Source organism: Delphinapterus leucas, chromosome X (genome assembly GCF_059928025.1).
Source record: "Delphinapterus leucas isolate spDelLeu-1000000601 "Yukka" chromosome X, BTC_Dleu_Yukka2, whole genome shotgun sequence".
NCBI classification, from domain to species: domain Eukaryota; kingdom Metazoa; phylum Chordata; class Mammalia; order Artiodactyla; family Monodontidae; genus Delphinapterus; species Delphinapterus leucas.
In genome coordinates, this window is record NC_143150.1 from 108213203 (window position 1) to 108232659 (window position 19457).

Here is a 19457-nt window from a genome sequence, read left to right on the forward strand (position 1 = left end):
ACAACGTGTCAGTATGGTACATATGGTTGGCTATTATTTAAGCTCAAAATCTAAAAACAAGTTTATTTGGGCTTGAGGAAATTGTCATTTGTGCTTTTTTATTATCTGTACTTATGAAGAAGGCTGGTGATTAATTTCATAGTCTGAACATTTCTAACTTATGAGATTTGACCAGCTGATAGGAAAAAGGTAGGGTTTTTTTTTCCAAATGGCCATCTGTACCTATCAGAAATTTCACATCTAATCTCATTAGATGCAGGTGGCAGAAATAATTAACACAGCTCTTCATTACATAATAGATCTAATAGGACAGTGGGCATAAGGAATAGGGTTTTGTGCAATAAATTTCAATCAATTTGATATTAACTAGTTTTTTTCTAAAACAGTTTGAGCTCTATGCTTCTGTTCTTTTCGCTTTTCCTTTTGGCCTACATACTCACCTTGAGATGTCTAATAGAGCATACTGACCTCCACAGGCATGTTACATACAGTAGAGGACTTAAAATTTGCTGAAGAGTTGCACCAATATTGCAAATAAGACCTGAGGGCTGGCTCCCTCAGCCTCTGCCTTGCCACCATTCTCTACTTCTCTCTCACGTTCATTCACTGTTTTTTGTTCCTAATAGTTGTATATATGTCCCAATGCAATGGACATATATTCACCTCTATCGTCATCTTACTTCACTTCTCAGCTGTATTAAATACATTTAGTTTCATCTTCTTTAATCACTCTGGGCTTCTATGCAATCACTCAACTTTTCCCCTAACTTTTTTGCATCTCAGTTCCCTTTGCCAGCTCCTAAAGTGTTGAAGCACCCCAGGCCCATCCCACAACCTCTATTTTTTTTTAACCTTCATTTTTTATACCTACTTATACTCAGCTTGAGTGATCTCATCCAGGCAAATGGTCTTAAATACCATTCACATGCCAGTGACTCCTTCCACTTAGATATCCAGTCTTCACCTGTCCACTGATCTGACAGCAGACTCCTTGAAAAATCCACTGGAATTTTCAATGGGCATCTCAAATTTACCATGTCTAAAACTGTAATCTCTCTACCCCTAATTGGCCGCATCTCAGTAAAGCCCCACAATGAACTCAGTTTTCCCCAAAACTTAGAAGCCGTCCATGGTTCTATTTCCAAACTGTCACCCAAACCAATTTTTATCTCTCTATCTTCCATTTACCAACCTAGACCTAGCAACTGTGCTCTCTTGCTAGAAAGACTTCAATAGCCTCTTACATCACAACGAAAGTAATCTTTAAAAAATGTGAATCAGATCTTATCATTCTTCCATTTACTAGACTCCAGTGGCTTCACATTACACTGAGAATAAAATGCAAATCCCAAATCATGACCTACCATGTCACAGCTAATTCTCCAACATTTCCTTCCACTTCACCCCCCTAATTATTGCTCTACAGCCTTTGAAAACTCCACTGTTTGCCTCACTGTATGAATCTTGGTCACAACCTGTCACCACAATGACCTTCATTCTATTTCTTATACGTGTCCTGTTTGCTCCTGCTGCATGTCTCTGTCATTCACTATTCCTTCTGCTCAGGATGAGCTTTTCCCAGATTCTTATGTAACAAGCTCTTTATTTGTTAGCAAGTCTCAACTCAAATGATATCTCCTCAAAGAGACTTCTTCTGACCACTCTATCTGAAGTAGCTAGCTTCGTCAACCACTATCACACTACCATGTTTTTATTTTATTCACAACATGAAGTATTACAAAATTATCTTGTTTATTCAAGCCCCCTAGGCTGTACTCTCCATGAGAAAAGCACCTATCATTTTATCCCCAGTGCCTACAATAGCAGCCAGCACATACCAGACAACTTAAAACGTTATATGTTGAATGGGTATGAAATGAAAAAAATTACTAGATATTCTACTTTTTGAAGAAGAAAACTATGTCGTATATTTTTTAATAACCCCCTGGTATGTTCTGTTAAACACACAACCCAAACGATCACTATAAAAGCAAATAGCTAGAAGACTTTAAGAAGAGTCTGTACAACCTGATAGAAAATAGAAAATAGAAAACAGACTGACTCTTTTCATTTGCACTCCTCAAAATATTTTCTTCAAAAAAAATACTTCTTTAGAATTGTTATCTCTTTAATGACTTAGCAGACTATTCGAGAGCAAAACAATACCAACTAAAATCATTCTACCCATTGATTCCCTAATGCTGAGAAAAAGCAACAATAGTGGAGAAATAAACATCCTTCTCCTTCCACAAACAGTAACTGGAAAAGGTTACTATAACCTCTTTTTTGGTTACAAAGTGGGATAGAAATTTAAAACACCTCATATTTATTTGCTTCCAATGAATACCAAACTTTCAGAAAATATTTTACTTTTTCTTAATAAAAGCACATAGCTTACTTAATATCCATTGCAATTCCAGTATATTATATAAATGTGTAACTATATAATCACATAAATAATACTTAAAATATCTGTATGAAATAGTAGAACATGCATTTACATTCATATACAAAGGAAAACAGATTCTCATTAATGCTGTATGTGTTAATGCAAGTTCACTTCTGTTTTTTATGTTTGTAATTTCCAGAGATGTAGGTATCTAAATTAAATATAACCATGAGTTTGAAAATAAGTTTTAACAATTTGTCATTGAACACTAATTTACAGATAGGGTGGCATAACCACATGGCAACATGAAGTAAGCGTCTCATTTAAAATAATCTCAAACAGCATCTAGATATTTTCCTTAAATCAGAACATCTGGTTGTAACATCCTTTTTCCTAGTCTTGAACTTTTTCTCAAGGTTTCTTCACAACAGAAACATGTTTGATTTAAGCCATGTTGTCCACTGACATTTTCTATCCTCTTCTTCATGATCCCACCTCATTCTACTGTGAGGAAAATTGGTTTGATTTTATGACCAAATTGTGTAATGGAAAGTATGGCACTAGGCACAGAAAGGAGTGGTTAGAAGACACGAGTCTCTATCATCATGAGTTACTCATTACTCTGCCTCAGAAACTGTGCTCTCAGCAGCCTTCTCCTTGGGACTCTTCTCCTCCCTTCCACCTAATGGAGAGTTTTCCTCTGGAGCTGTCAAGCATCACCAGAAGATTTGTAGAAAAGATAATCTGAGAGAGCTTTCCGGAAAACCTTCCAATTATGTCTAAGGAAGTGTCGATATGATTCTATTTTTCCCATTTATTAAACAATAAATATTATAAACTGTAAATCAAATTCAGGATGATAAGAGAACTAACGGCATGTACCTATAAAGTTTAAATATTCTTCCTCAATTATACCAAGCCTGACTTCTTCAGGTTAGGATGATACGAGGTCTGCATAAGTTTCCAAGTTTCAGAGAAATCTATTTTTTAAGTCATGAAGGAACAGATTTGAAGAAGCATAAACAATATAAAACTAAAACCAAAGAATGTAATCAAAAATTAAAATAACTACACAAATAAAATTCATTATATGCAAGTTTCTACGTGAGGCATCAATTTAGTCAAGCATATGTTCTTGTCTAATTCAGAATATGTCAACAATGTAATCACTCAGGTGGTGATCACAGGAAAGAAAATGTGATAAATACTATTCTGTACCTGCCAGCTTTATTCAGAACACAAACATTAAACTGAAAAAGAATCCAGTATCACATGCAGGTAAAGCACAAGGGGATACAAGGTCATTAATAGTTTACTAATTCCAGATTAAAGCAACAGAATGGGTGTGGATTTAGGAACAATATGCAGAATTTGAGAAGGGTTTATATGTGAACCCAAAACTTGAACCTTATCATTAGAGAATAAGTAAGTTAAACTTGAAAAAGTTCCCCTTAAACATACTAAGTACTGAAAGGAAGGATGGACTAAACAAACAACTAACCCTCAAAATAATTTTAAAAACCAGCAAACAAAAAAGCCAAAGAAGTAAAATTATTCTTTTATCAACCCCATGCATACTACAGAATGAGACCCTCTCCAATTAGCTTCTGTAGACCGTCTTATCTCAGACAATTAGAGCTAGTTGCACAAAAATTGTCTCATTCAAAACATGCTTTGAGAGGTTTTACAAGATCCCAATGGAGCTTCCAAACTTGTTTTGTTTTCCTAATTGAAAACTTAGAAGGTAATAACCTCCTCTCAATTCAGAGAAAGCTGGAAACCCTAGGATACAAAGCAGTTTCCAAAGAAATTTAAAATAAAATCATGTATCATTAAAAATTGAACAAAACAAACCAAACACGTCTCCCAAAGAAGCAAAAACATGCCTTTGAAACGAACAGTAATTCACCACTGTTCACTGTAGAGCGGCATGTCAGTTAGAGTGGCAGAATGAACGTGTGAGTTGCCAAATTGAACTAATTCATGTTCTGAATTAAAACCCTCAATGTCGTAGGCCACTTCTATTGCCCAGCATTCCTAGGGTTTGCTGTGATCTGTCTTGAGACACATGGAAACACTGAACAGCTGCTTTGGCTCATACACCGCTCCTGGCAGGCACCTTTCCACACAGGATTCCTTTCTTGCATCTAGTCCTTCTTCATGGAATGACCTACATATGCACACATGTGGCCAAAACTCCAAGGATAAGAAGGAGTAAAAAGCTGCACAATTTCCATTACAAGGAAGTAACTGAAAAGCTGCTCTTTCGAGCAAAAGAAATGCCACACATCAAGATCCATTTCCCAGGGCACCCTCAGGGCTTCTGGCTTCAGCTATTACAATTCCAGTAGGCAAGCACATATGATAACCATGAATAGTCAGGTCATCCTAACAGCTAAAGAAAAAATTTAATTCTCCCTTTCCAGAGAAACGTTAACGCCGATAAAACTATTGATTTCATGTAAGTTAAAGTCATTCATATGCTCATGTAACAATCAATCAGTCACAGAACACTATGTGCAAGGCCCTGGGTAAGGGCTTGTAAAGGTTATGAAGTTAAACTATGTAGAGATCATTCTTCAAGGAGCTTCCCATATTGGAGAAGAGTTATGACATGCACATAAACTGCCACCGGAAAACAGAGTGTTGTGATGAGATTCCGTCGATGTACTTAAATCCAGCAATCAAATACAAATATGTATTGATTGCACTAATTATGCAATGACTCCTTTTAAGCACAGTGATTCTAAAAGACATATACATAAACATGTATAAGATATTTTTGCACTCAATGAGCTTATACTATTTAGTTGAGTAAACAAAACAGAGGTTAAAAGCGCAGCAATCACATATCCTAATCATTTTTGAATCCTCAGCACGTGTCACATGGCGGTTCTTTGATAAATGTGTGTTTTGTGAATGAATAGGTAACTGTGTATATTTGTACATATACATGTGTGTATGTGGGCGTATGTGTATATGCATGTAGGTATGCATGTCATATGTTACAATATATTTTAAAAGCCCAACACCTTTAAAAATGCCCCTTTGTGTTCATTTGAGGTAGTTCAATGAAATTAGCAAAGGAAGACTCATTGATACAATCCTCCACTAGAAACACACATGATAGAAGAAAGTCAAAAGAACTCTGAGGAGGAACTAGGTACTTTAGGAAGATGCTCTATATCAGGGGTCCCCAACACTGATATCATTAGCAGAGAGGTTTGACTGCACAGAGACCATAATAAATCAATTTGCTTACAGACTCTTATCAAAACCCTATCAGTGAGTGGCAAGTGAAAACAAGCTCAGGGGTCCCACTGATTCTGCATTATGGTGAGTTGTATAATTATTTCACTATATATTACAGTGTAATAATAATAGAAATAAAGTGCACAATAAATGTAATGCGCTTGAATCATCCTGAAACCATCCCCCCACCCCCGATCCGTGGAAAAATTATCTTCCACGAAACCGGTCCCTGGTGCCAAAAAGGTTGGGGACTGCTGCTCTATGTGAGAGATCTACTACAAGAGAGGGGTTTAGTTCCAAAATGAGGTTTTGATGTCATATGTAGGGTGGGCCAGTCTGAACCCAAACCATGAAACGTACACCATACTGAAAACCTATATATTTATTTGTCCACTAAGAATACAGACTAGAAATACAAAATTAGCTATTAATTCTCAACGGAATTTTAAATTTAATAAAAGCAACTGGAATCACCTTCCCCCTCTTTCTCTCCACTGTACAATCAGCCACTGGTTTTTATTAATTCTATATTGTACTAGCAATCAAACCCATCTCTTCCTTCCTATTCCTAATGCTACCACCTCAATTCACGACTTTCTCACCTGGACTACTGGCCCCATTTCCCACTCTCTGGTCTCAGAGCTCTTTCCAATCTATCTGGTCAGGCTAATCCTGTTACACACCTACTTAAATTTCTTCAGTGGTTCCTGATTTCCTACAAGATAATATTCACATTTCTTGTCATGTCATACAAAGTCCTTTGTGAAATGGCTCTTTTTCCACCTTTTCTCCTGATATACTCCCTCCTTCTTTCACCCATACTGTGCCCAAATGTACGTGTATTCCAACCATATTAAACTCTTCCATGTAAAAGCTACTCTAATGTACTTCTGTGATAGACAAAATAATGGTCCCCAAAGGTTTCCATGTCCTAATTCCTGGAACCTGTGAATATGTTACCTTACATGGCAAAAGAGACTTTGCAGATGTGATTAAAGATCTTGAGGTGAAGAGATTATTCTCGATTAACCATATAGACCCTAAATGTAATCGCAAAGGTCCTTGTAAGAGACAAAGAGAAGGGTCAGAATCAGAGATATGACAATGGAAGTAGAGGTCAGAGAGTTTGGAAGATGCTATGCCACTGGATTTGAGTTCAGGAAGGAGCCACAAGCCAAGGAATGCAGATAGCTTCTAGAAGCTAGAGAAGACAAGGAAGGAGGTTCTCCCCTGGAGCCTCCTGAAGGAATATAGCCTTGCTGACACCCTGATTGATTTTAGGACTTGATTTCAGGACTTCTGCCCTCTAGGACTGTAAGATAATAAACTTGTGTTGTTTCAAGCCACTAAGTCTGTGGTAGTTTTTACAGCATCAATAGTGAACTAGTACACTACACTTGTATGTTTCATATCACTTATTTTTTTGCAAGATCTTTAACAAAAGAGATAGATTGTTCATCTTTTTAATCCTCTGAATAATTCAAATTGTTTGCTTATAGTATGCTTTGTTTGAAAAATATTTGCTTAGTATAAAAGAGTAACTATAACTGACAAGCGAATATGAAAGGACAATGCCTATAGCACCACCAGTTCCAAAGTTATGAGAGTTACATGGGTTTTATAATGTAAAAAAGCATGCAGCTACAAAAATAAGCACTCCATATGCTTCCAAAACCATAATCACCAAAGCTATGTGGGAACTGTATCAACAATTTTCAGAATATAATTCATGGATGTGGAAAATGAAGAATGAAGTGATCAAACCTAACAAAGATAAAGCATTTCACATTCTTTTACTAAAGCTTCCTATAATTTTGTTCTAAAAGGAACAAAGGAATCCAAAAGTCCAATTCTACAGTTATCTAAGCATTTTAACCTCTGATGTCAGAGGTTAAACGGCAGATGTCAGTCAATGTTATTTGAGCGCGTAGTAGAGTAGGAACTCAATAAATCTTTGTTAACAACTGTCTGCAGAACCTATTACTTTGCCCTTTGGGAAGATGAAGGGGCTGCAACATCAGGTCAGAAATGCATAAAACCCTAAAAGAAACTAACAGGCAAATATAGCTGGATGCATTATATATATATAAATACTCATAAATGGAAGCAGAAATTCTCTTCAAAGTTTTTTAGTGTGTTAGTATTTGTCTGCATGTGTGTCTGTGTGTGTATGTGTATGTAATATATGCCTTTAATTTGAAAATATATTTATAATAGCTAAAGCCCTTTGGAAAATTTTTTTAAATACAAAACATTGCCAACCAAGAATTTCCTTTCAAATTGGACCCCATTCTCTTGGGATATGCAGGTAAGAGCCATTGCTTTTTCAAGTTAACTTTGCCTTATGACTAATGCTTTATATTAGCTTGGTCATCTCGGACCCCTCAACCTCCTCTTCCAGGCCCAGACCTCTAGACCAGCAGGAGAATCTAAGTGGTTTATCATACATTCATCCTTCCATGTTCTTCTTATCCTGTTCTTATCCTACCAGCCGCTCTTATTTAGTGAACAAATGATAAATCTTCACTGACTTTTCTTCCCTTTGATACCTGAATCATTACAATAAAGAGACCTTAATGGCAGCAACATATTTTTTAAAAATAATTTTTAAAATACTTTATAGTATGAATGTACTTGTCTGCATAATTTGAACTCTGATAATACAGAGCTACACTGTGATATGATGATGATATTGTTAAAAATATAATTTTTGTCTCCTTAAATCTCAGTGAAATTTTCTATTAAAAATATCTCAAAAAACCAGGAATCTATATACTTTTTTTTAAACGTAAGGCATTAAATTGGAGAAAAATGTTTGGAAAATATTAGGGTCAATTAAAATAATTTCTGAACAATAATTCATTAGAAGTTTTCTTCTCATCTTTGTTTTCTCTGTTCTTTCTGTGATTATTACTGAATTTTCATCAACTCTGAAAAGCCACCAGATGGCACTAGAGAGTCCAATTACTTTATAGGACACATTTACAGGAAAAACTGGAAGAATCAATCATCTTTTCAAGTTGAGGTTGTCTTTTCTTCTAATATGAAAATATACTGAAGAAAAAATATTAATTTGTCAGAATATTAAATCTTTTCTTATCATTGATAAAAATAATTTTTATCATCCACAACATATTCATATCATATGTGAAATACAAAGTAACTGGAACATACTTTTAGGAATCAAAGTAAAATACCAATGATAGAACTTCACTGAAATCAAGGTAGCAATACTAATAGGAAAATATTTTACTAGTTTGTAAAATATAAATTATCAGTGCACAGTGTTTAGGATACCCGAAAGAGCCTTACACACACTTTTAAAAGAAATCTTTAGGTATAACCTCAGAGATTTTAAAGTTTACCAAAGTTATTTATTGTCATTGCTTTAAAGCAACATTTTCCATGCAATGCAGCACTCTAGATGTCTTAAGAGGCTACAACTCTACAAAAGGAAATTTGCCATAAATAAGCAAAAATAGGCTAAAACATGGCTTAGTATTTTGAACTGCCAAACCTAATTTCACTTAGACATATCACCACCTGCAAGGAAAAGTACCTTATTTTTACTTGAGCTTTGTAACTATGTAGCGTGTGCTTTTTAACAAGACAAAAATCATAATTTTTTCCTTAATCGAACCTCCGTTTTAAACTGATTACACCCTCTGCTCTGTGGCTTTAGGAAAACTGTGTAGCATGAAGTTAAATGTAGCCACCTATTTCTGGCTACAGACTCTGCCCATCTAAATTTGTTTGATCAATGTGCAAAAATGTAAACACTGTTACAGAAAATAGGTACCATTTTATGTACTGAGTATGCATTCATGGTGTTCAATAAATGCTTGTGAAATGAACAAAAGGATAAACTTCTATTTCCACTGATGATGTTGCAGTTCAAAACTTTTACTTTATGAAAAAGGAAACTGAGGTCCCGAGAGGTTCAAGGACTTGTCCCCAGTCAGCAAGGCTTACTAGGGGTTGGATTGAAATCCAAGTTTCTGAAGTTCCAAATCTGCAGGTTTAATAATATTCACCAGAACAACCTAAATCACTTCTGTAAAAATAACTCAAAGTATGCGTTTTTAGTGATCATTGCTGTAGACAAAAGTTGGCATGTCAATATTAGTTTTATGTAGAAATGTTCTGCAATAGTCAGCATGATTAACCATGGAAAATTTTAATACACTTGTAAGCCACCTTTCCCACCTGTTCATATGAAATAAGGGAATGAAAACTGAATCAGTATTATCCTACCTTCAGGAGACTAGTCTATGCAAACATATTTCAAATCTAGGTCAAAGAATTTTTGATTGGAGAAAATTTTATCCTTTCTATAGTACAATGAAGATCTTGGTCTTATTATCATGACCAAGAGCTTTATACTTGTTGTACCTAAATAGAAAAAAATAACAAAAGTAATAATTTCTAAGAGTTAAACAAACTTTACAAAATAAACAGCCCTTATATCAATAATATACTGATTTTGGGTAATATTTATACGTATATTTTTTAATCTGACATCTTCTTTCAGATCACAAGACGAGATCATCCTGGATTATCCAAGTGGACTGTAAATCTAATGACAAGTGTCCGTATGAGAGAAAGGAAGAGGGAGACTAGAGACATAGAGGAGAAGGCCATGTAAAGATGGAAGCAGAGACTGGAATGATGCAGATACAAACCAAGGAACCATCAGAAGGTGGAAGAGATGTGGAAGGATTCTCCTATAGAGCCTTCAGAGGGAATTTGGCCTTGTTGAGACCTTGATTTCAGACTTCTGGCCTCCAGAACTGTGAGAATAGATTTCTGTTGTTTTAAGTCCCCCAGTTTGTGGTAATTTGTTACAGCAGCCATAAGAAACTAATACATCTCCAGACCAATCAATCCATCAGCTTATTATTTCCAATGACTGCCACAGCTCATATGTTCCAAACTGAACTCACTCCATCTCCTATCCCTGAAAAAACTCTCCTTCCTCCTCTCTCTGTAATTGACAACACCATCAATATAACTTCTCCTCAAATTATTTCACAACCCAACTCCAAATATTCACTAGACCCCATTTATTCTTCTTCAAAAACATGTTTTCAGCCCCTGTGACTGTTTGTTTTTCAGGCCCTTAGTATAGTGGAACATCATTTTTATTGAGTCCCTGACCGTCGCTCTGGAATCCCATTACAGTCTTTCCTACAGGGACTATTATCTGTCCCAAAACAGATCTGACCATGTCACTCTCATGTGTGACCCTTTACAGCTTGATTGTCTGTGTTTCCTCCTCTGTAAAAGCAGCTTTACTGATGGACTGGTACAAACATTTGTATAGCACTATCACATATATATCAAGGAGTTTCATCTTTACGGTGTATAGGAGACACCACGATAAGCAGATCTGCAAATCAGAGGCCTAACCTCAAAGACCCAATTTTCTACTAAAGGGATCTGCAAGTAATTAAATAGCTCAGCCAAAACTTCTTGTTCTAGAAGATAAAACCCCAAATCCCTTGCAGTACATATGAAACCCTTTATACTCTATGCCCCATCTACTTTCTGGGCTTCATCTTAGTCACAAAGACCTACCAACAGTCCATTTATTTAAGTGGTTCTTCCAAGTTTCTGTTCTTTGAAGACCTTTAATATGACTGATGGCACTGCAATCCTCCTACTGCAGAATTATTTTCTCCATCTCCTCTTTTCAAACGTTCCACTTCTAGTCATCAAACTCAATGGATTCTAACTTTAAAGCTACTTTGTCTTCTGTCTTCCCTGTTCTCACTGCTGTTAGAGTCAGGAAATCATTTTTGTGTCAAACATTTCTGGTCAAGAGGAAAGCAGACTCCTTCAGGATTCCACAAGGAAAAAGGGTTATTTCTGAAGGTGTATTTGTGGGGTGCAGACGAGTCTTAAAAGTTATCAAGATCCAAAGCTTCACTAGATTCTGTTTCTTCTCTTTCTCCTTCCCAGCCTCCCTCTTTCTTTGTCCTGTTTTCTTTTCCCTTTTCCTCCTTTTCTCTCCAATTCCTTCTCTTTATCATAGACCACAGATCACATTGTCCCTTCAGCAAAAATTTTCAACTTCCCTTTCTTATCTCCCCCATTCCCATCTAATTCCTGATAGACCATTCTTTCTCTAACCTCCAGTCTAAATTCAGTAAGTTTGTTTGATTGACTGAGAAAATTATCAATTGTGGTAGAGAGAATAATGCACCCAAAGATGTCCACATAATCCCTGGAACATATAACTATATCACATGGCAAATGGGACTTTGCAGATTTGATTAAGCTAAGCATCTTGAGATGGCAAGTTTTTCCTGGATTACCTAGGCATGTCCAATGTAATCACAAGGGCCCTTCTACGGGAAAGAGGGAGGCGGGAAAGTCAGAGCCAGAGAAAGAGATGTGATGACTGAAGCAGAGGTTGGAGTGATAGGGAACCATGAGTCAAGGAATGCAGGTAGTCATTAGAAGGTGGAAACGACGCTGAAAGAGATTTTCCCCTAGAGCCTGCACAAAGAACTCAGCCCTACCAATCTATTTCAGACATCTGATCTCCAGAACTATAAGATGATAAATTTGTGTTGCTTTAAGCCACTAAATTTTTGGTAATTTGTTAAAGGAGCAATTGGATACTAACACCACAGTGTCCCTAATTTCCAAGCCACCTCATGGATCACCCTCAAGCCTACAGTAGATGGCCCACGGATCAGGGGTTCAACCTCTGGTCCAGCAGTGGTCACCTCCGTGCTGTCTCTAGAATGAACATCAATTTTGTAACATGATTTAAAATGCCTACCACTGACTGACTCCTCACTGCTACTGCCTCTCCTATACTTCTCCCTTTAAATATGCAGAAGAATATGCCTTTTATTATCCCCATGATACACTGTCCTACTGATATATTCATTAACTTGGGATATTCCCCTCCCCACTGAAATCCTACTCAACTTGCAAGATTCATCCATATTGACTTTTATCTTCTACATGTAAATTCATCATGAACCAGGCATCAGTCTCCACAATTGATGTTAGTCTATGCCAACTCTGTGTTAAAGTGTATTGACAACTAAAACTGAACAAGTAAGTTTATGGTGAAACTCTTAAGTATGTCACATGATTATTAAACAAAGATACTGGATAATTTTATTGTATTTGTCAAGTGTAAGGTCCATTTGTTTGTTAAGGCTCATTCTAATTAAAAACATTTCAAATGAACATTAAAATTATTCTAGATCTAATTGCAAAATTTATTTTAAAAAGCAAGATAAATAGAAGAGACGGATTTTTTTCCCCAAGAAAAAGTAAAGTGCATTTTTTTTAACTTCAAAAAGTAAAGGAAAAAAGCCTCAGAAGTTATCCCAAAGGAAAAATAGGAGAAATGTTTCGTACTTTTTGACATGTTTGACAAACTGGGAATAAACACTTGGTAACATAATAAAACGCAGATGCTGGGGGACTAGGTTGTCTCTTAATCATGTGGAATTAAGCTCATTGACATCCAGGAACACCCAAAAGAGCTGATACACATAAATCACATTGGCATGAGGTGAGGAAACACCCCACTAGACTTTCTCACTCCTATTCAGTTAAAACTCCCTCTCTTTATACAGTAGCATAATTTCTTTTACTTCAAGAAATGATGATCCAAAAATAACACACACAAAGATTAGAACCTAAACTGTGTCTTTGGTTATTTAACTACCCATATCTTTTACAAATTATCTGGGTTTACAGTTATGAGTCTGGGAAACCCTCAAGAGACTTGTTTTCCTCTTGCTGTCAGGAAGAATTGCATCTAAATCATTTTACAGAAACAAGTGTCCATTGTCAATTTCTAGAATGAAGAGAAGATCACCTCCCTGTGGTAACCCTTTTACTCTCTAATAGCTGGCTGCTTTCGGTAGCTTTAATGATTCTTAAATACGTTCTAGAATAAGATGTAATCTTTGGTTTATATATTATAGTCACTTCCTCTTCTCCATATGTGCTAATAATTGTGAATACTTTTTTTTCTATTCTGAAGTCACTTGCTTACGTTTCATTTATCAGTAATCATGAACTACACCCTTTCTCATGGTGGTCTATGTTGAACAATACCATTAAAACGAAAATGTCTGCATGATGACTATACTTCTTTAAAGCAGCAGTAAGTCTAGTAAAATTTCAATATAATAATATTTAAAGACTCACTTTCCTGCCCTTCTAACAGATTTTGAACTGCATTTCAATCTCATGAAAACACTCATGATTTGCAAAGGTTCACTGTCTTCATACAAACCCTTAGCATATCTTAGACACTTTTTGCTTCAGTGGTCTCATATTATACATTATAGTACTTTCTATTTAATAAAAAAAAGTTTTTCTTAAATGTCTTTATTTTACCTTTATTTTTCTAATACTGATATAACCCAGGCTCAACATTAAAGCCACTCATTCATTCATTCATATAATCATTACTTCATTAAGACAGTTCCTTGAACCCTGACTCTGAAACACACATCATATTTGGCACTGTAGAGGTTATAAGCATACATAAATCATGGTTCTTGCACTTGTCATCTTATATTCTAGGGATGGATGTGAGAGCAGGGAGAAACAGACAAAAGGTCAAGATCTCTTCCTCTTCCCTAAGCTCTACATCCAAGTCCCTCTAGCTTCATTTCTCTCCAGTGTCCCAAACTCTTAGGCCAAATCACAACTCACACTTCAGTTACCCAAAAGTGCTATACTAATACTTTGTATGTATAGATTATTTCCCTGCCCCTGAATCCTATTCCAAACTCTCTTAGTTACACAAAAGAAAAATAAATATTTAAGAACAGTCATTATTAACAGAGGCTATACTATCCTCTTGGAATGACCTTGTAAAGAAATAGAATTTCATAGACTTTAACCCTTCAAGCAAAGTAACGGTAATATTTTTATAGTTAAAAACAAGTTCTACAAAGGCACAATGGAAATATCCAAAACAGATTATTTCATTTGCAGACAAATACACTAATAAAGAAAATGGAGGGAGGGAGGGAGGGAGGGAGGAAAGAAGGAAGGGAGAGAGAGAGAGAAACAGACAAACCAACCAACAAGAACACTAAGTTAACCTTTCTAAACTGATTGAGATACAAAGACCCTCCAAGCAAGAATTTGTTTGACATGTGGTTTCCGTACAGAATTCTACAAATGACAGCAACTCTGATGGCTACAATGCTTCACGCACTTGAGGAGAATGGGTAATATTGATAGTTTTTACCTCTTTCTTCAAATGCTGCTTATAGAAACTAAAAACAAGGTAAAAAAATTGTTCCAAGAGAAAAATCTATTGTGTAAAAAAGGCTGAATATCTGCTCCCATAGATATTAAAGGCCTTGATTCTAAACGTATGCAAAACTGCAGAACATTACCTGAGAGACCAGACTAAATCCTTGACTGTTATAATCATATACATACATGAAGTGCTATTTAAAACATTATAAAGTTGAATTTTTAATATTTCAATCAAGAATATTATGATAATATAATTGCCTTTTTATATTTAATTTGTTCCTTAAATTACTAGCAATGGGGGTGTAAGCCAGTGTGATAAAAATAATAATCTCCAGCTTGTGTATGAAGAGCTCCTATTGCTTTCAAATTAGTTCTATTAATGAGAAGCAAATACCTACTTCTAAATTTTTATGGAATGACCATATGTGTTTACCTAAAGTAAACACCATACGCAATTAACGTGCCTTAAAAGACTCAGTGTTACTGTGGGCAATATAATCATACTTAATATATTCTTGGTTATTAAAATAGCAAGTTCTGGTTTTCTAATGCTCACAGTGAATTAAAAATAATATACTAGCAAAGACACATTAAAAACATTGGGTTTTGAATCATGTTTACTGAACTTTCAAAAAGGTATACAAAATTGAAAAAATAAAAAAGAGAATTAAATAAGAAGAAAGAACAAGGATAAGTATCCCTCTTGGTTACTATGCAAGATCAAACATCAAAAATTGATTTTTATTCCCTGGCCTTGGTGCCTCTGGTTTTATAGGTTGGGCTGCATGTGAAGATTGAGCCGTTAATCTTATAAGGAGAAGATGCCGAGTGCACTCCTCTTCTACTTGATCTATGGAGATCAGTAATGACGCTCTTCAGTAAGCTACACATCTGCTTCTTTCAACAAAGGTGCCATGGTAACAGGCATCAGTTGAAATGAGTGCAAGCTATGAAAGTATATGGGTAAAGTAATATTATCTAAATTGCACACTTAATATTCAAAAATCAAACAAACTTCCATCCAGTGAGACCTTAACAAAGATACTGGGGGAAGCTATCTTAATTCACATTATACAGAAAAGTAAACAAATCAAACATGCCACTAAATCTCAGTACCTGCCTTGTCATTTTTACATAATTATATATAAAACACATACAGTTTCAGACGTATTAAATAGCTATGCGACAACTATATTCATAAACAGAAGAGAACAAGGTCTGAGAACTTTTGCCAAACTTAGGGCAGCATTTTATTACCACCCTCCTAAAGTAATCAGATCATTGAAATAAAAATTGAACTTGAGACAGGTCACTGAGTTTTCTCGGGTCTCTGGAGCAGAAGGAGATATGAATTTTCCAACTGTCCCACATTTCTAGCTTTGCTCCCATGTTTCTCAAATATACAAAGTTAAGTTCCAATTTAATAAAAATTTTCCCCAAATTAGTATATAGAATGGACCTGTCACCAACTATTTGATGATGGGGAAAAAAAATCACATTTGCATTTTGATAAATAAAACATAGACTTAACATACACAAAAATTTTTTAAATTTATATAATAAAGTATGACAACTAGAAAAATGAAGTTTTTAAGACTCAATCAGTATTTCCATTTTGGAAAGTTTCACTTTGTTATAACACTTATACAGATGAGTGTTTCCCTTCTATGTGGCCAATACCTCAAAGATCCATGTTAAGTGCTTTTAATGTAAACTGCTATTCTAGAAAATATCGCTGTTGTAGAAAATATCGCAGCTTTCACCACAATTTACTTCCCCCTTCTACCTACTCTAACTTCCATGGATATGCTATGCAAAAGCTACTACATCATAATCCTGCCCTAGGGCTTTCTCTCATTCAAAAATATCCACCAAGAGGAACAGACGAAATAAGGTGTAAACAAAGAAACACTATTCTTTTCACATTGCCTACAACCACATCAATGGCAGATACAACAGGTATACAACAACCAAAAAGTTCTAGAGCCAATGGGCTCAGTCAAACTCCTTTTACTCTCATCCCTGTACCATCATCCCCCTGAGAATGCACGAAGTACTTCCTAGTCCCTCCCCAGACTTTCTCCCAAGGTGGGGCTCAGGTGAGCACACTGCTCCCTATCTCCCTTGCATGTGGCCCTTTTCATTATAGAATCAAATATGAGTTTGAACCCTCTTAACCTAAGGGACTGAGAATGGTTGCTGCAGCCCCATCTCAGTCCTTTCATTCCTTCTCCATTCTGAATTCCAAAGATACTTTTGTTCACGCGATTCTTGATACCACAACACTCTGTAGCCTCTTGCACATGGTATCTTCTTTTTCCCACTGTCTCTCTAGAACAGATAACACATTCTAGTGCTAGCAACTAAACACAGTACATTCCTTCCTCCACTGTACCCAAAAGTTATAGCTTCAAAAATTCTGTTACCCCCTGTAGAATGTGAGTGTGGTAAGACTTCGCATTATCAGTGACTTGTTAGACCTAATATAACTTCACACAGATAACAGTATTTATTCAATTGTCTCATACAGTTTTCTAACTCCAAGTATCAACAGTCAACTGAGAACCAAGAGGTATGATAACATGTAAAATTTTCCTTAAGTCTCAAGATTATTCTATTTAGCAGCTGTTTTCATATTACCATTCTACTTTACCTCTATATTTCCTACTAACATATTAGGATGCTTCCCCATGACGCTTTCTTTAATAACTCTGGTGTTTTTTAAAAAATACTTGCAAAATAATTAAGCAATCAGCTGAAGTAAAATCCTAAAAAGAATCTGCCCTAAGCATAGCTGACATTGAAATGGTGACGGTAAATGTTAACATGAAAAAAAATTCACATTATTTCCATGCAGAAATTTAAATGACACTCTTTATAAAGAATGTTGAAAATCATACTATAAAATGAAATCAACCGCAAGCTTTTAGTACTGAATTCATTCCAATTCATAGTAATTAACGAAACAAGCCACATCTTTTTCAACCTACTCTGACCTTTCTAATTCCCTGTGAGTTACGCTCCACTCATTTAAAGATAAATCTACAGTATTTCCACAATATGGATCCTGGTTAATTCTCAACCTCTCCACAACTGGCACATGTGTAAATGTAGCATCAGCACTTCAAGCCATAATGAGCGAAAATGAAGGAACACTGCTTACCAGAACCTCTTTTGGTCACAACCTTCAAACTCTGAGTAAAAGTAGCATATAAGAGAATCAAGTGCGGAATTGGAGCTTTCATCTTCCAGCTCTTAAAAGCTGTTCCCTAAAGCAAAGATAAAGAAGAAAAACACACATTTTAAAAATACATAGCAATATAATAAGACTTCTGTTAGGCTTTTAATTGTGCACAATTGGGGCAATTAATTCCACAAATAGAAAGAGTGTGAACAGAATCTGTATTCCTCTCTCCCTTAGGAACTTGGGGTTCAAAACCAGTAACACCAAAATTATGTCTCTATAGGCCCCCTACAATGTTTTAAAATCTTATGCTTAATTAAGGTTTAGAATTTCTCTTTATTTAGTGGATCGAACTGTACTTAAAAAGTGGAAACAATCCCTTCAAAAGTACTATTTCATTAACAATTTATTTTAAATATAAATCACCAAACACTGACATTTTTTGACGTTCCATGCTGCAACAGATTATGGTTTTACTCAGTATCATTCTTTCCAATTGAGAAGAAATCTACTCCTCTGAAGATTTAATTATAGTTTTACAATTTTTAAAAAAAAAAACTCTAAAAGATACTTCCAGAGAACTTTAAGACTTTGTCTCCACTGAAATAAAGTACAATGTATATGAAAGCTACAGAAAGATACATCATTTCTTCCTATTACAAGGGTCTCAGAGGGATAACAGAAGGGACACTAGCCTAGTGTTTGGATTTCAAGAGGGAGAAATATTTCATTTGAAATTAACTGAAATGAACTTTGTCTTCCTCAGAAAATCATCTCCCTTTTATTTTTGTGTAAGACTGAGATAGTAGAGCTGAAAGACTGAATTTCAAAAAGTAGTAAGTCAGAACACAGTTCAAATATATTGTCAATCCATGACAGCACAAGTTTCTTTGCAAGACAGTTGAGGACTGATCATCTTCAGCTTTCAATCACTATGACTCTATTAAAAATGAGGAAGCTGAAATGGTGATTTCACAGTCACATTTTTTTTTTGCTCTCCTAAAGCCTCATAAACTTGAGTATATTTAATGATTACTCCATTCACATTAATAAAAGTCTGTTAAAACACATTTTAATTCACAAAACAAAAGCAAATCCCATTCACTTGCAGTAAAGTGTCACCATTATCATTTTAGTCAGAAAGTCAGGGAATTTTTAAAATAGCATTGAGAATAAGCTGTTTTAACTCCAGCTCCTGTAAATGATGATAGCCTCTTTCAGTTTTCTAACTGAGCACCTGGAGTTCACATAAAGACATAAATGAAACCTAGTCCAAAAAGCCGACTCATCAGACAGACACATCTGACGAACTGCCACATTAAAGTGCAAGCCTGACTCAGGCATGCATTCCTAAAACCCGAATCCCATTTCCCAGCC